This window comes from Rissa tridactyla, chromosome 5 (assembly GCF_028500815.1).
Source record: "Rissa tridactyla isolate bRisTri1 chromosome 5, bRisTri1.patW.cur.20221130, whole genome shotgun sequence".
Classification (NCBI taxonomy): domain Eukaryota; kingdom Metazoa; phylum Chordata; class Aves; order Charadriiformes; family Laridae; genus Rissa; species Rissa tridactyla.
In genome coordinates, this window is record NC_071470.1 from 60,618,968 (window position 1) to 60,633,957 (window position 14,990).

Here is a 14,990-nt window from a genome sequence, read left to right on the forward strand (position 1 = left end):
CCTGATTAATTAAATCTTTGAAAACAGTATCAAAGTTTCTTTGAATCCTATCTTTAGATGAAGCAATCAACAGTTTGTTTGCAGAACTATAAAATAAATAACCTAGAACCCTATTGCTAGTCACCATTTTAGCATAACACATGCTGGTAGGTTCCTATTTGACTAAGCTGTCAAAGGTACCCGACTACTCTTTTCATGTAATTTTTTCAATCTTTCCAATCAAACAATAAATCATTCAAATAAAAATGCAAATTCAAAGTGGCCAACAAAAATATCTCAGGGGAGAGTTATAAAAACAGGGCAAGCTTTGTCTTTGTGCTTAGCCCCCATTAAATTCTTTTGTAACCATTTGAAAAGCTGGCATGTATTTTAGTTACATGCCTACCAGGTTGTGTACGGGATGTTGTATTCCAACATGGCCAATGGTGTCATGTCTGACCTCACTGAAGAAATGAGGATGTGTATTTATTTGCCTTCAGTCCTGAAGAAGCTTGGACCATTTCAGCACTGACAATAGAAGTGTCAGAGAGCTGCTGGTATCTGGCAACTATTTTTGCCTCCTCTGCCATCAATCCTGTAACACAGAGGAGATATCCTGAGTTAAGGATGATCAAACATTAGCACAAGGGTTCAGAGAGGCTGTGGGATCTTCATTCTTGGAAAAACTCAAAGCTCAACTGGACAAAATTCAAGCAACCTGCTTTTATAGGACCTACTTTGAGCAAAGGGTTAGACCAGAGACCTCCAGAGACGACTTCCAACCTATATTATGCCCAAATTTTAGGAAGGCTTGGAACTCAAGAGGGCTGGCACTTCCATAAATGCTGGAGAATCATCAGTATCACAAATCATCCCCACCCGACAGTCGACAGTCCAAGACAGGTAAATAAACAGCCCGTGCATTACTCTTCCTCCTACATGCTTTCCCCTGTGAGGAAGTGCTCTGATTTTCTTCAGATACTCAGGAATCGGTTTTAGAGAAAAGGCCCACAACCAGCATTATCTTTCTCATGCTATTTGCTCACCACACAGTGGATTCTAGACCAGACACTCAAGAAAGGTGGAGACGAGTTCCCCATTCCTAGTTTCATCCCAAACTAACAGAAAAAGCATGAGTATATTCTATTGGGGAATGGCTGTGTGCTAACCAGAACTGAAACATTTCTTAGCAGCTGCAATGAAGGTTTTTGCAAGCAAGAGCGAACAGCTGTTTTAGGCGATAATTCACTTGTCCTTTCAAGACTTTTTTTTATGCGGTAATCAGAAAAAAAGCCTACTAGACATATCACATGAGAAAAAGGGAACTTGCAGCACAGTGGTGGAGTAACGTTAACTAAGACTTAGGATACTCTGTGTTGTACTAATGGCTCTGACGCCCACAGCATTTGACCAGCAGGCTCTGATGCTTGTGGTGGCTACTTGTGACCAGCAGGCTCGTGGTGCTACTCATGTGGCTTCTTTAACAGTATGCACAGCTGGAGATCCACACAGTGGGGACTCATCTCTAAAATAATAATAATAATAATAATAATAATAATAATAATAATAAAATGGCCAGCAGCAGTGGGAGCATTCCTGTTGATATCAAAAGCTGCACAACATTAAGAGCAAACATGCTAATAGCACAGACACGTGTGCAGCGATGCATGCCTACAAAGAATAAAAATAGTGCAGCCCTCCATTGAGCAACTTGTATTCACGATCTATTGATTCTATCTTCCACCGAATGAGAAATAAGTGAGGCGAATCAAAGCAGAAGCTAAACGGAGCAGAACAACACGAAACCTGCGTGGGATGAACAGCTCCATGCCCATCGCCTGAGGGCAACCTGCTGCTGAAGGAAAACGCGCCAATGCTAATCAGATGATGGGTTTCCCTTCCCATTAGGCATTCTGATAACTCAAACATAGGCACTCAATGTCCTATAGTTCCTCTAGGAATGCCAGCTCAACTTGGGAGGTAGCCCTGCTTCCCTTCTGAGCCACATTTCAATATTCTTGCTATTCCTCAGAATCAAGCGCAGTCCTGGAGATGCTGAACCCCCTGCCATAGTACTAAGCACTAGCTAGCCTGCAGCACTGCACTGCCAGCCTTCCAAACCTTGCCAAATATCTTGTCCTTTTAAGAAAAAAATATGTGATCCTACAGAGCATGGGCTGTTGAAAGACTGTGTGCTGATCCCCAACTGGGTAGAAGACTAAGTTACAGCAGGGATTGCAGAGCACACACTGATCAGAAAACAGCTACAATTACCTCTTTGAGGGGCTGGGAACCTTCCCTGCGCTGAGAGCCCAGAAAGCCTGCGAACAGCTTTTGCTGGTCACACACTCACACTGTTTTGTCGAGCACTAATGCATTTAAAAAAAAAAACAACGAAACACAACAGACTGTGGAAGAGGTAAAATTGTAGGCTATATCAGCCTCAAGGCTATGAGTTTCCCACCTCATCTTGTTCAAAAGTAAATACAACACAGCTTTCTGGCAAAAAGAAGAGAGAAACGCTGCTTTGGGACACCTTACGGGACCACAGGACGGAAAACGCACAAAAGATTTTACCTGCATTCATTCTTGCCTGCTGAGTGGCTGGGCTGGCTTACAGGTCCTGCTTGGAGGGCCTGATCCAAAGCACTTGGACGTCAGTGGTTTCCATTAGGCTTTGAATGTATCCCAGTGGCTGATTTGTAAAATAATGGTCAAGCAAGAGGAATGATTTACAGGGAAAAAAATCCTTCTGCATGCTAAGTAGGACTGATTCATTCTAGTATGTGCTTGATCATCTGCTAACAAAAAATATAAACGTGTGTGTATATATATAATTCTCCACTGAAGAAGATATATACCAGAATGAGTAACCTTATTCAGCTGCTGAGTCAGACATGTCACTCACCAAGTCAGATATATCACATACAAGCCAGGACACATTGCCTGCTAAATGAGACAGATTAGCCATTACGCTAAATGCATCAGCCCTTAAACTGGCCATATTCATAACTGGGTGAGATATGCTCAAAGTTACCACCTACTGACTCACATAGATCATTTAGTAAGCTGCATCTACACAGAGTGTGTTTCCCACCACAATCTGTAAGGTAAGCTTGATATAATGTGCCTACCTGGAATCAAACTCATTGCTGTGCAACAGCCATTCATGGAAAATATATCACCTCTGAAAATTCAGCTTTCCAGGGACACACGAAGCATGTGGCTGGGTGAAGTCACTGTCAGAAAACGTTACAGCCTGCTATAATAGGAAGCCATTTTTTTTCCACAGCTGATTATTACTCTCCAAACACAGGAGACACCAGCCAAACTGTTCAAGTAACTGGAACCAGGGATTCAGCACCGACAGAACAGAAGTGCTCTCTCTAGCATAAGAGACCCACCATCAGTATTTTGTATCAGCTTTTGGAGACATTTCAGGAAAATTTAGCAAGCAAGCAAACAAAAAATCCTCACAGGCTGAGCAGAGCTCAGATACCAGGTCATTGCTGATGCCTACACTACCCTATACTGCAGGATAAGGTGGTTATTTATCCATGTGTTTAAATGCATTGCTTTCTTGAAGCTCAGCATCAGATTTCAGAGGGCACTCTATTTCTTTAAGGAACACAAAATTACCCACTGCATGAGATGACTTGGGGTTGGCTTGTTTGCTGATAGTAGCTTTTTATGAATGAGATAAGGGGGATTATAGCTAGTTAGTCCACATTTTCTTTTACGCCCATTTCCTACTGTGCCAATGCAAATGCACTTTGGGAAGCAGGCAGAATGGAAACACTGGGGATGAACAAGCTGCCTCAGCACTTGCGTTTCTCAGTCCTGCAAGATGACAAAAGTTCACTTCTTTTCCATGCCCACTCAATATATTATTACCAGGTAATAAAACAAGCTTTCTTCTCTTCCCAAGCCCCTAGCTCAATCAAATTAACAATTTCTGCCATGCAAACAGGAAACAAGGGACCTTGTACTTCTTTACATGTTGCTTTTACCTAGTTCAAACCACCTGAGAGTCTGAGCTCTTCATGGCAGTGCCACATACATGTACATGCCTTCCAAGTGATGGCCACCTGGTCTATGCCAGCTGCTTGGCACACTCACCATCTCACAGCGCCAGGAACCAAACCTCCAGGACAGGAACAGCTCTGTGTTACAGATCGGACTCGTGTGAAAGAGGACAGGACAAGAACAGATGAGGCAGGGGGTTAACCACAGGGCTACATACAGATATTAGGTGTCTTTTCTGAGTTGTCATTTTACAAATACAGCCACAATGAAGAAAGGGCCTTCCCAGTGACATAAAAAAGAATGGAAGTGGCAAAACCTGAATACAGGAGTATCTTCACCTTCAGATAGACCTTCTCTCCACAGGATTGCCCTATTAAAATACTTCCCCTTCATTTGCAGGTCTGATAGCAACGCACTCTTCTAGGATTAAATATTCCCTAGCCCCTGACACATCTTCTCATCTTGGGGCCAGTTTGCTCCACCCAAAGGTTCAAGCGTCCACCTAGAACTCCTTCTAAACTGTTAGCCCACCTGCCTCTCCCACATTACACCCAAACAGTCGCAAGTGCTGTGACTGCTGTTCAGTGATAAGCAGAAGAAAGGCCTGTCCTTTCTTACCCCCCTGAGTAGGAAGGAACAAAATTGTAACACCTGGGAATTAATTCACAGTCCCCGGGACAATTAGGACATCATTTTGCTTTTGCAGCATGGATCTGAATTGTATCTGCTGAACATTAATATGATACTTATCATACTGAAAACTATCAAGGGTCTCATTTGAAAGAGATGCTTAAAGACAAACTATAAATCCATTCATTTTCAGGAAAACACTCAAACTTATACCTTGCAAGGAGACTACAGCCCTTGCTAAAACTTTCAGAGTCAGCAGCAGGGATAGGGTTGTTCAAGATGAAGACTGTACCAATGCTGATGGACCAATTTCCCCACTAACATTAACACTGATTTCTGGATTACTCCGATCACCCCACCTCATCTCAGCAACACCATTGCATGTCACACACAGCACCACCTGTGCTAGGTCCCACTGGCTTCATCTCGTCAATTAGTTATGAACTAGGATGAATAACTTGAGCGCAAATAAAAAGGTGCAAAAGGGTTGGATCTAGAAGCTAGCTATGCCCATTTGCTCCCACAGAAAGGCGTGGGAGCAGAAAGAGGTTGAACCCTTCAGTGCCTCTGTTTATACCGTTGTTTAATAGGAGCTGAGCTCCATGGAAAATCTAATTCATGATCTATGGTATAATTTTGTCTATTCATTTCCTTTCAATAATATATTTTTTTATCTTAATTTAATCTTTGGGGTTTGCTCTTTTATGTTAATTTTTATACTCACTCCATAGAAACAAACTGATATGTCAACTTTTAAGCACGTGGGGTTCCACTAGAGAGGTTTATAGTTGAGGTTTCTCTATAACGCGGAATCCTGAATAGAGACAGTGAAAGCCACACAGGTAAAATAAGTGAGAGAATGCAAGAGGTGATGGTCACACGTTTGTGATGAGCCCAACCATTACTAACACAAAGAGCACTTGCAACTTCTGCAAAAAAAAGCAATTGCACTTGGCTTTTTCTTTGTTTGTTTTTTTTCACTAATAGCAGCACATTTAAAAACTTACCAAAAAATGGTGGCTTCTTTTTAGCACCTCTTCCTTCCCAGAATGGTGGCGTAGTGCAAAACGCTCCCATGCTCCTCCAGCAGCCTAACTCCAGAATGACAGTCTCTTCCCAGCAAGGTGGCTGCACAATCTAGAATTATAGAGACTGACATCTATTAACCCATTTATTAGCCAACCCCAAGAAGAACACCAAGTTGCCCAAAACACTATTATAAGGTCTTGCTTTCAGCAGCTTATAAATTTGCCAGTGTCCTATCACTTGAACTGAATTATGCTACATCAGGTATTTTCCTCCAAAATCGCTACTGAAAAAGCCTGTAGAAGGAGGGAAAACTGTGTTATTTTGTCCACATTGGAACTTGGAGAAGGGGACTCACTCTGGTCTTGGTTTTGTCTCTTTTTTGGAACATCTGCTGTCTACTAGGTAAAAGCATTCCTGAAATGGGGCCTGTGCCTCCTTCCTGTGAGTTCTCTAGTGTGTGGTAACAGACAGATTCATATAGCAATCTTTGCTGTAGATAACCAGGTAAAGAAGAGAGATTTTTATTAACATTGTAGTAACTCTCTTCAAGACCTCTGTCCTCTATGTCACCTCTGGGTGAAATTGGTCATTAGACTTAAAGGTTACTGGAGAGTGGTTGGAGGGCATATAAAATGGACAGGCAGACAGTGATTTCAGTAGCTTTACATTCTTAAGCAAACAAACAAAAAAAACCCCAGGCTTAGAAAGTCTCTGTTTTCTTTACTTAGTTGTATCTTTTCATGTGGTGGAAGCTGGGACTTTGCACTTTGTACAGAAATGGTCTGGGTGCCAGGGATGCACTATGCTCCTAGAAGACAAATCGACCAGAATTTCAACAAGGTGCTAAGACTTGACAGTTGAAATGAGATTATGAAGCAGAATTTATGAAGAAAACTAGGCAGAGACTAAGAAAGATGTTCTGATGAGATGGGAGAGCAGAGGGAGACAGGGCTGGCTGGGCAGAGGCCGTTGGCATCTAGAAATGAGCGAGCGAATATGAGGTCAAAGTGGGACAAATCTTTGAGACAGGGAAAAACTATTTTAAATGTCATGCCTGGTGTTGCAGTTCTTCATACCAGCAAAGAACTTGTCCCATGGCTTTTGTATTAGGGCAGCACACATACAGTATTAATGGTATGGCTTAGCTTTGTAAACCTGATGACTCTGTGGAGAATAAGACGGTATTGAAAGCTCTGTCTGCGGAGCTTCATGAAAACCCAGTCACAGGGAAGAGTCCACTCCAATCCAATTCCCATATGCTACACTGCAGCAGGACCAATTTTTTAGTAGAGCATAAAACCCATCTATTTTGCACTGAGATTTGTTGTGTCATACAGTAAAATTGCTAGCTGTGCAGAAAAGACAACAGTAGGCTGTATTTCAGACTGAAGTCTACAGATATTTGTTTCAGAGCACAAAGTCTTCTCTTACTGTAATGGGTTATTTCTTGTTACAGTAGATTTGTTAGTGTGTCTCACTGTGTTCAGCACAACAAACAACATCTGCAGCTATTCACTTCACAATCTGTGGAGACAAATGGTTTTGATAGGATTAAAAGTGGGCAATAATGGATTTTATGGTGAGCTGGTAATCGGAAAAAAAGCTTTGGGAACAAGCTCTACTCAAAGTTCAGCACATTGTAGTATTTTAATCAGTGCTTTGAAAACAAAGCATTGGCTTTTGCTTGCCTGAACATTTAGGGCCCACTGAATATCCCCCCAAACAAGCTGGCCAAAGCTGAATTTATGAAGTGGTCAGGACTTGCAGAAACCATGTTCTCATTCTAAAACCAGTGTGCATCATATAAAGTTACCCAGCTCTGTGACACAGGAGCATCCTTGGCATAGCCTCAGCCTTACGTGGCTGCTGCATCCCACGCTGACAGATTTGGGTGGCAGCACAACGCTGAAGGAGTTTGGCTGCTTTGGCAAGAGCAGATGTGCAGAGCACGATCCATTTCTGAATCACCAATAAAAGCTAAATCCAGGGAACATGACTGCACTGTCTCGCTGGCCCATCTCCCACTCCTGGTCACAGGGCCAGTTCTCCTGCCTGCAGAATCACTCAGAACCATCTACCTTTTTCCATCTTTTTTCATCAGAAGAGTTTCCAGCCATGGAAACACTACAAGAAGGGACAGGCCAGGTGCCATCACCTCTTTCAGCACTGCTGTTTTTTCAGTCCACTCACTTCGTAGCCCTAAGGGTGAAATCTCCATAATCTTCCTACTGCAGAATTTGTCCATAATTTCTCACACTTTCTCAGGTGCCTAAGACTTGCTTTGCTTCCCCTCTAGAAAGCACAAGTGATGCTTACAGAGGAGTTACCTGCTTCAATCCCAAATACAAAATTGCTGGCTTTCCCACACAGCCCAAGGACAAGTCCTTATGACCATTTTGCTCAGGTTTTTCATAGCTTCGCCATTTATATTAGGAATGAAGTGCAGGTCAAATAGCCTAGCAATTCACTTGCTAGTTTAGCAGCTTGAGGCTCTGCCTCAGGGCCTTTCACACCAGCAGCTGTTAACTAAAAAGAAATGTCACTTGTGTTGGTCATTATTGTTAATTATGGAAAATTCCTCTATTCGCACACCTCCTTACAAAAAGCTTTTCCCAACGGATTCCTTCCCTCTTCACACAGGGTCCAGTTATTATTGTACACCTAAAAGTACAAAGCATTGCACAGGAGAATTTTACAATGAGCCAGGCTGCTACACCTTATCCTCACTGGCTCCAGTAACACAGGCCAAGCAATGGGCTAAAGCCCTGCTCTCATTGCTGTCTTGCACTCCCTGTACTTGCAGGGTTATCTGGGATTCAGGCTGCCCACAGTCTTGAGGTAGATGGGGTCAGAACTATTCACCCATGCCCATGTGAAGCAGATGAGATCTTAGGATCTAGGTAAGAAGACACAGGATGGATGGCATTTCTAGATTCAGACAAGACTTTTCCTCAAAGGGCAAGGACAACTTTGAAAAGAAAGGAAAAGCAATGATAAAATGTACAATGTTCAGAGCAAGCCACCTCCATCTTATGGAGAAAGGTTTTCTATCGCGTATGATCTGTGAGCTGCTTGATGTGCCGTGCTGCCTTACAGAACAAGCAAACAAGGGCTGCAGCGAAAAAGGGATGAAGGGCACTTCCCACAACCAGTAGATGAAAGCTGGAAACAACCAAAGTGTAGCCCAGAGTCTCGAAGCATACAATTACAACCACGACAAATAAGGTGATAGTCATTTATATTATATTAAACCAGTAAGGACCAGGAGACCACCACCTGCCCTTACCTAAAGACAATTTTGATTCACAGCTTTCAGCTCACTCAACTGGAAGATCTTTAAGGCTCTTCTCACTCCTGTGCCATGCGTCTGCAATACGCCTGCAAGAGAGGAACCAGCTAAGTGGCTGCTGCTCAGTGGCATCTGCCTCTATCATAAAGCAAACAATAATCCTTCCACTTCCAGCAGGAATTGCTGCAATATACAACTATCCTTGTGGATAGTTATCCCTAATTGTCCCCAGAGGGTGCACTCTCAAACTCTTAGGTATCAGTCAGCAATTCAAATCCAGAGTCCTTATTCCATCAAAACTTGATTTGTCCTGCAATCTATAGTTTCTTTAGAAGGAAACGTTCAGGAAACATCTCTCTCTATAAATCCAGTCTGAAAGGTCCCTGGGAGGTAATATGAATGCAGACTGTAGCAAATAATTTCTAATAATTCATGTCTAGTATGACATACGATTGTAACAGCCAAGAACTTATCCTGAAAGCTATCTGAAATGTGAGCTCAGCATGCCTTTCACTTCTTGAAAGTTTTATATGCTGTATTACTGTGGGGTTGGACTCAATAGGCTAAATAAAGCTTCCTCTTGCTCTTCCAAACTGAAATGTAAAATAACACAGGGGAAATAAGCATTTCTCTCCTACACAGCTGCACATACAAAACCCTTTCACGGAAAAAAAGAACTACAACAGTCAAACCTCTGGGTCATTCTTCTTTTTGTGAACAGGCTGGTTAAAAGTATATGTTAATGTTCCCTGACAATTTTTCTTCTCTTCGCCTCTTCCTTACAGGGCTCTCATTACATTCCCCCTCTATGTCGTTTTAAAAGGTTTCCTTGTTTGACAATTTTGCTGAAGGCAATTATGTTACTTGCCTTCTCCTAAGCTCAATATACAACAGCAGAAGTGGCACACTGTACATATGGTTAAGATCTGTTTTAAAAACACTTGGAGATTGCTACCAAATCTCACAGTGTGGCTTGTCATTTGCACCTAGCAGTGTCTGTGAAACTCTAAAACTCTACTATGCGATAGTCCCTTATTTGAAACACAAGAGATGAAGTTTTTATTGCAGTATTACTTTGAAACAAGAAACCCATATGTAGAAACTAGCCAGGAAGATAAGCTCCTTGGGATGACAGCACAGCTCCACGTGCTGCGTGAAGTGTTCAGAAGTCAAGCCTATTCACTTTTCTGATGAGAAAATGGTTCTTATTTTCAGTTTGTAGTGACACAGATGGCACGTTACTGGTCATAACAGGCTTCATCTCCAGGACGCTCCCTTTGTGCATAACAGAGCTCGACATTCACCTGCCATTACCAGCCAGACTGCAGTACAAGTCCTGCTGCAGGACCCCATTCCTTTGGCTAAACACAGACCATTTTACCTGCTTTGGAGTTATCAAAGCCAATGTACAAGTAATTACACAAGCAGAAGAGTTTTTGAAGTTTGGTTTCTGAGTAGTTTCATCCAGTAGGATTCTCTCCCACATGAATTCCCTGGTGTTCAATTATACAGTTGAGCTGAAATTTCAGTCTTTCTCTTTAGTGGGGCACTGATAGGAGTGTGTCTTTTACTTGATTGCATATTTTCAGAAAATTTGCAGAAACTCAGCACACTCAAGACTCCTCTTTCCTTAAAATTAGGTTGAAATCAGCTACCGAGCTAAGATATTACCAAAGTGAAAAACTGAAAGTCAAAAAAATCAAGCCAGAACAAAGGCCATGCAATGAGTGGAAATCCAATTGGATTTCCTAAATTCTGAGAGTTTGAAATGATAACTTTAAGGTCACATGAGTTTAGATTTTTGTATTAATTTCTGGTTCTTTTAAACGCGTATTTTCTTTGCCAAGCAGGCTTTCCATATCAAGGGAATCTAAATGATATGTGAGCCATTTAGGTACACAATATATACTGCCATAGCACAAAGGACACTTGGATAGCTGAAATTGGATGAACTTTGCAAGAAAAAGCCAGCTTGGGGAAAGTTATTTCTAAGTATCACTGCCAAGTTTAAGTAATATAATAATGGTATGGACCTGGACACATAAAACACCACCTGGATAATTAAAATACACACGAAGGTGGTACACAGACAAGTATCATCTGAATGTTAGCAAGGTGAAAATGGTAAAAGAAATTACCTCTTCATGGACACATTCATGTCAGAGACAGGTGTTACGCAGGAGCAGGGCAGTCTGCTTCTCTAAGACTCAAAGCACCTCTCCTCTGGCCAAGCTCATCCTGCAGGTCATACCAAATTTTAGCCTCATTTCTGTAATGAATTTAACACTTATTTAACTTAAAACATAGGCTCTGCACTTGTAAATCCTTAAACTCACATATAACACATGTCAATGCTTTTCCTTACTTCAAACAAGCATGCTGCTGTCTCTCCCATCACTTTTAAGAAATCATACGGCATTTTCTTCATCTGTTTATCACAGAATCATTTAGGTTGGAACAGACCTTTAAGATCATCAAGCCCAACCATTAACCTAGCACTGTGAAGTCCATTATTAACCATGTCCATAAATGCCACATCTACACATCTTCTAAATACTTCCAGGGATGGTGACTCCACCACTTCCCTGGGCAGCCTGTTCCAATGTTTGACAACCCTTTTGATGAAGAAATTTTTCCTAATATCCATCCTAAACCTTCCCTGGCAAACTTGAGGCTGTCTCCTCTTGTCCTATCACCTGTTTCTTGGGAGAAGAGACTGATCCCCACCTCTCTACAGCCTCCTTTCAGCTAGTTGTAGGGAGCGATAAGGTCTCCCCTCAGCCTCCTTTTCTCAAGACTAAGCAACCCCAGTTCCCTCAGCTGCTCCTCTTAAGTCCTGTGCTCTAGACCCTTCACCAGCTTCATTGCCCTTCTTTGTAGTGAGGGCCCCAAACGGAACACAGTATTCGAGGTGGGGCCTCACCAGTGCCGAGTACAGAGGGACGGTCACTCCCCTAGTCCTGCTGGCTGTGCTCTCCCTGATACAAGCCAGAATGCTATTGGCCTTCTTGGCCACCTGGGCACACTGCTGGCTCATATTCAGCCGACGGTTGACCAACACCCCCAGGTCCTTTCCCGACCGGCAGCTCTCCAGCCACTCTTCCTCAAGCCTGTAGCGCTGCATGGGGTTATTGTAACCCAAGTGCAGGACCTGGCACTTGGCCTTGTTGAACCACATGCAGTTGACCTTGTCCCATCGATCCAGCCTGTCCAGATCCCTCTGTAGTGCCTTCCTACCCTCAAGCAGATCAACATTCCCGCCCAACTTGGTGTCATCTGCAAACTCACTGAGGGTGCACTTGATCCCCTCATCGAGATTATTGATAAAGATATTAAAACATATTATACTACTGTATACATAGTCTCACATACAGTAGAAGTTGGCCTTGCAAAATTGCAACATTGCTCTAACATTATAACATCAGGAACTGAAATATTACTGTTCATAAAAACTTCAACAAATTCCTTGTAACTCAGTTCTCTATCCCAAACTTATCAGAAGGTGGCAGTATTTCAAAACATTACTTTTCGGATTTACCAGAGGGGCATTTATTTGTTAATCGGCTACTTGTTAATAATGTATTTTATTATTCCCAACATTTAAAGTCAAGAGCAGTAACCCCTAGCAGCTGAGGCACAGTGGAAGCAGTAACCTGCATTACAATGCAGTTTTGAAGAGAGTCTGGTGAATCCATTAGTATGGAGAGATATGGAGAACTGCATTTGCTTCATTACTACTATTATTTGCTGTAAAATATTTGTTAGGATCTTTTATAGAAGAAACCATTTCTATAGAATATAAGAGAAGAATTTCTAAGGTGTCCCAAAGCAGTCCTTAAATTCAACAACGTTACCAAGAAATATTTTGCCTGTACCTTCTACAGATTTATATAAACTAACCCCTGACACATTTCAAACTGCTGTCCTTTGTTTTGTAAAGTTACACACACTGTGCACTGCTCTTCCTGAAACCACGAATATCTTACTCTTGCGTTTGAGCTACCACTGCTTTGCCTTCTACACACGTACAACAAAAAGCATATTTTAACAGCCACAACCCTTCAGCACCTATTGCTTTACATACACAAGAACATTCATGCTCTGCAGAAAGACATTCACTGAACAGCTTCCTAGCAAATCTACCTGTGGCTTGAAGCTCCATATAATAGCTCAGGCACAGCTAGGAGCTCATGCATTCAGGAAAACCATTGCAAACAAGGCATGAACCTACAGTCTAGTGTTCCCATGTGCATGACCCCACAGTGAAGGTGTCTGATAGAATTAAAAAGAAGATGAGAGAGAACAGAAAGTCTGCCTTCATCTTGCCAGTAAATCAGCAAAGGTTCCTATAAAAATAGAAAGGATGACAGAAGAATCTTTGCCTCTGAGATTATTCTTCCATTATATACTTCTGTTACTTTTAACATGACTTTCTCCACTAACTCCATAAATGCTGCTCCAGAGTACAAAGGAAAGAAGGTAGAAGTTACAGACTAAAACACAATTGCTCGGACTAATACACCTCCATTTCCTTCTACATAGCTACAGGAATTATACAGAAATAGGAACATTTTGTTGGTGATTTGTTGAGCCCACTCGCTGTGTCAAATCACCTGTGCCAACATATTTAAGGAAATTATTAAATATCATAAAAATCACTCGTGAGACCGAAACACAGTGAAAAGATCTAAGCCAACGAGATACTTTAGCAAGCTGAAATAAGCACTAGGAATACTGCAGTATTCCTAAATCAGCCTTAGATTGCTGTAGGCTTGGGCAAACAACCCCCTAGTTTTTATGAAGGAATTTATTTGGATTTACAAAAACTGTTTAAAATTGTGTAGTATATTCCTATAAGCGTCTTTGGCATCATACTAGAAAATGCAGCAAGAAGTATACACATGGCAAAGCACCTATATGTATTTGTCAGGGAAGCAGTGGGTTTGGATGTTTATTTCTGCAGAAAAGGCTGTCTAGGTGGCAAGCCTACATTTACAAAAAAATGTCTGGAACCACAAAGTATAACCTACAAAAAGCTTGAATTTCACTAGCCCACCCCACTGCTTCTCTCTCTTCCTTACCATTCCCCATTTTTCAGTTCCTTTAAGAGGACAAGAAACTCTACAATAAATCTTGTTTTTCAGTTTGAGGTTTTTATCACTTAATGGCAACAGAAAGCAAATTTCCAAGTATTACCAAGCACAATATATTCACTGACTGCAAAGTAACTTTTCTTTTAAAGGAGAGTAAACTAATACACAAAGCAAGCTTGTAGCGTGGACATGGAGCTGGCAAAATGCAATGTCAGTGAAGCTTGATTAAATCCTCTAGATTTGTGTTCATAAAACCAAAAGGCTTTTTGGTCTTTCACAAGAAATAACTTGTTTGGGCATTCAGTTTCACAGAAAACGTTTTTTAATCTTCAAGCACCAAGATGAGAACGGTATCCCTATGGTAATTGGTAGATACTGTAAATGCGCATCTTAGATCACTGAACAGCAACGTCTGAGGTGAGGATTCATCCCGAGAGGTGCACAACAGTTAAGTGGAATGCAGCCCAAATTAGCTTCACTACAGGGCGTGCTCAGGGAAGGTGCTCAGCCGCCTTCTCGTTAGGACTATCTATTCCTGCTCCCTCCTGCACACTGGCCTAAACCAGTGGCATTAAAAGGGAATGGGGACTATAAAAATGACGAATTCAATTAGGAAGCTCTTTCCTGCTGTGGTCTGGGTTTAGGATAAGCATTTCTTATACAGTGACAACATTATAAACACATGTATATTTGCAGCATCACCAACCTGTGACACTTCTGCGCAGGGAATTGCAGCACTCTGGCAGGTGGCAAGCAGAGAGGAAGGAACGGCTTGGAATATTTTAATTCAGTTAAGTCAACACATTTAACCCCCCTGAGATTTTAAATCCTGTAAGGTTTTATGAGGTTTTTTTGCAATGCAATCCAGTTCGTCTTTAACTACTGCCCTTTTGCTGAGATCTCTTTAGATGGCAAAACAGCATTACGTTCCACAGCCAGAAGAA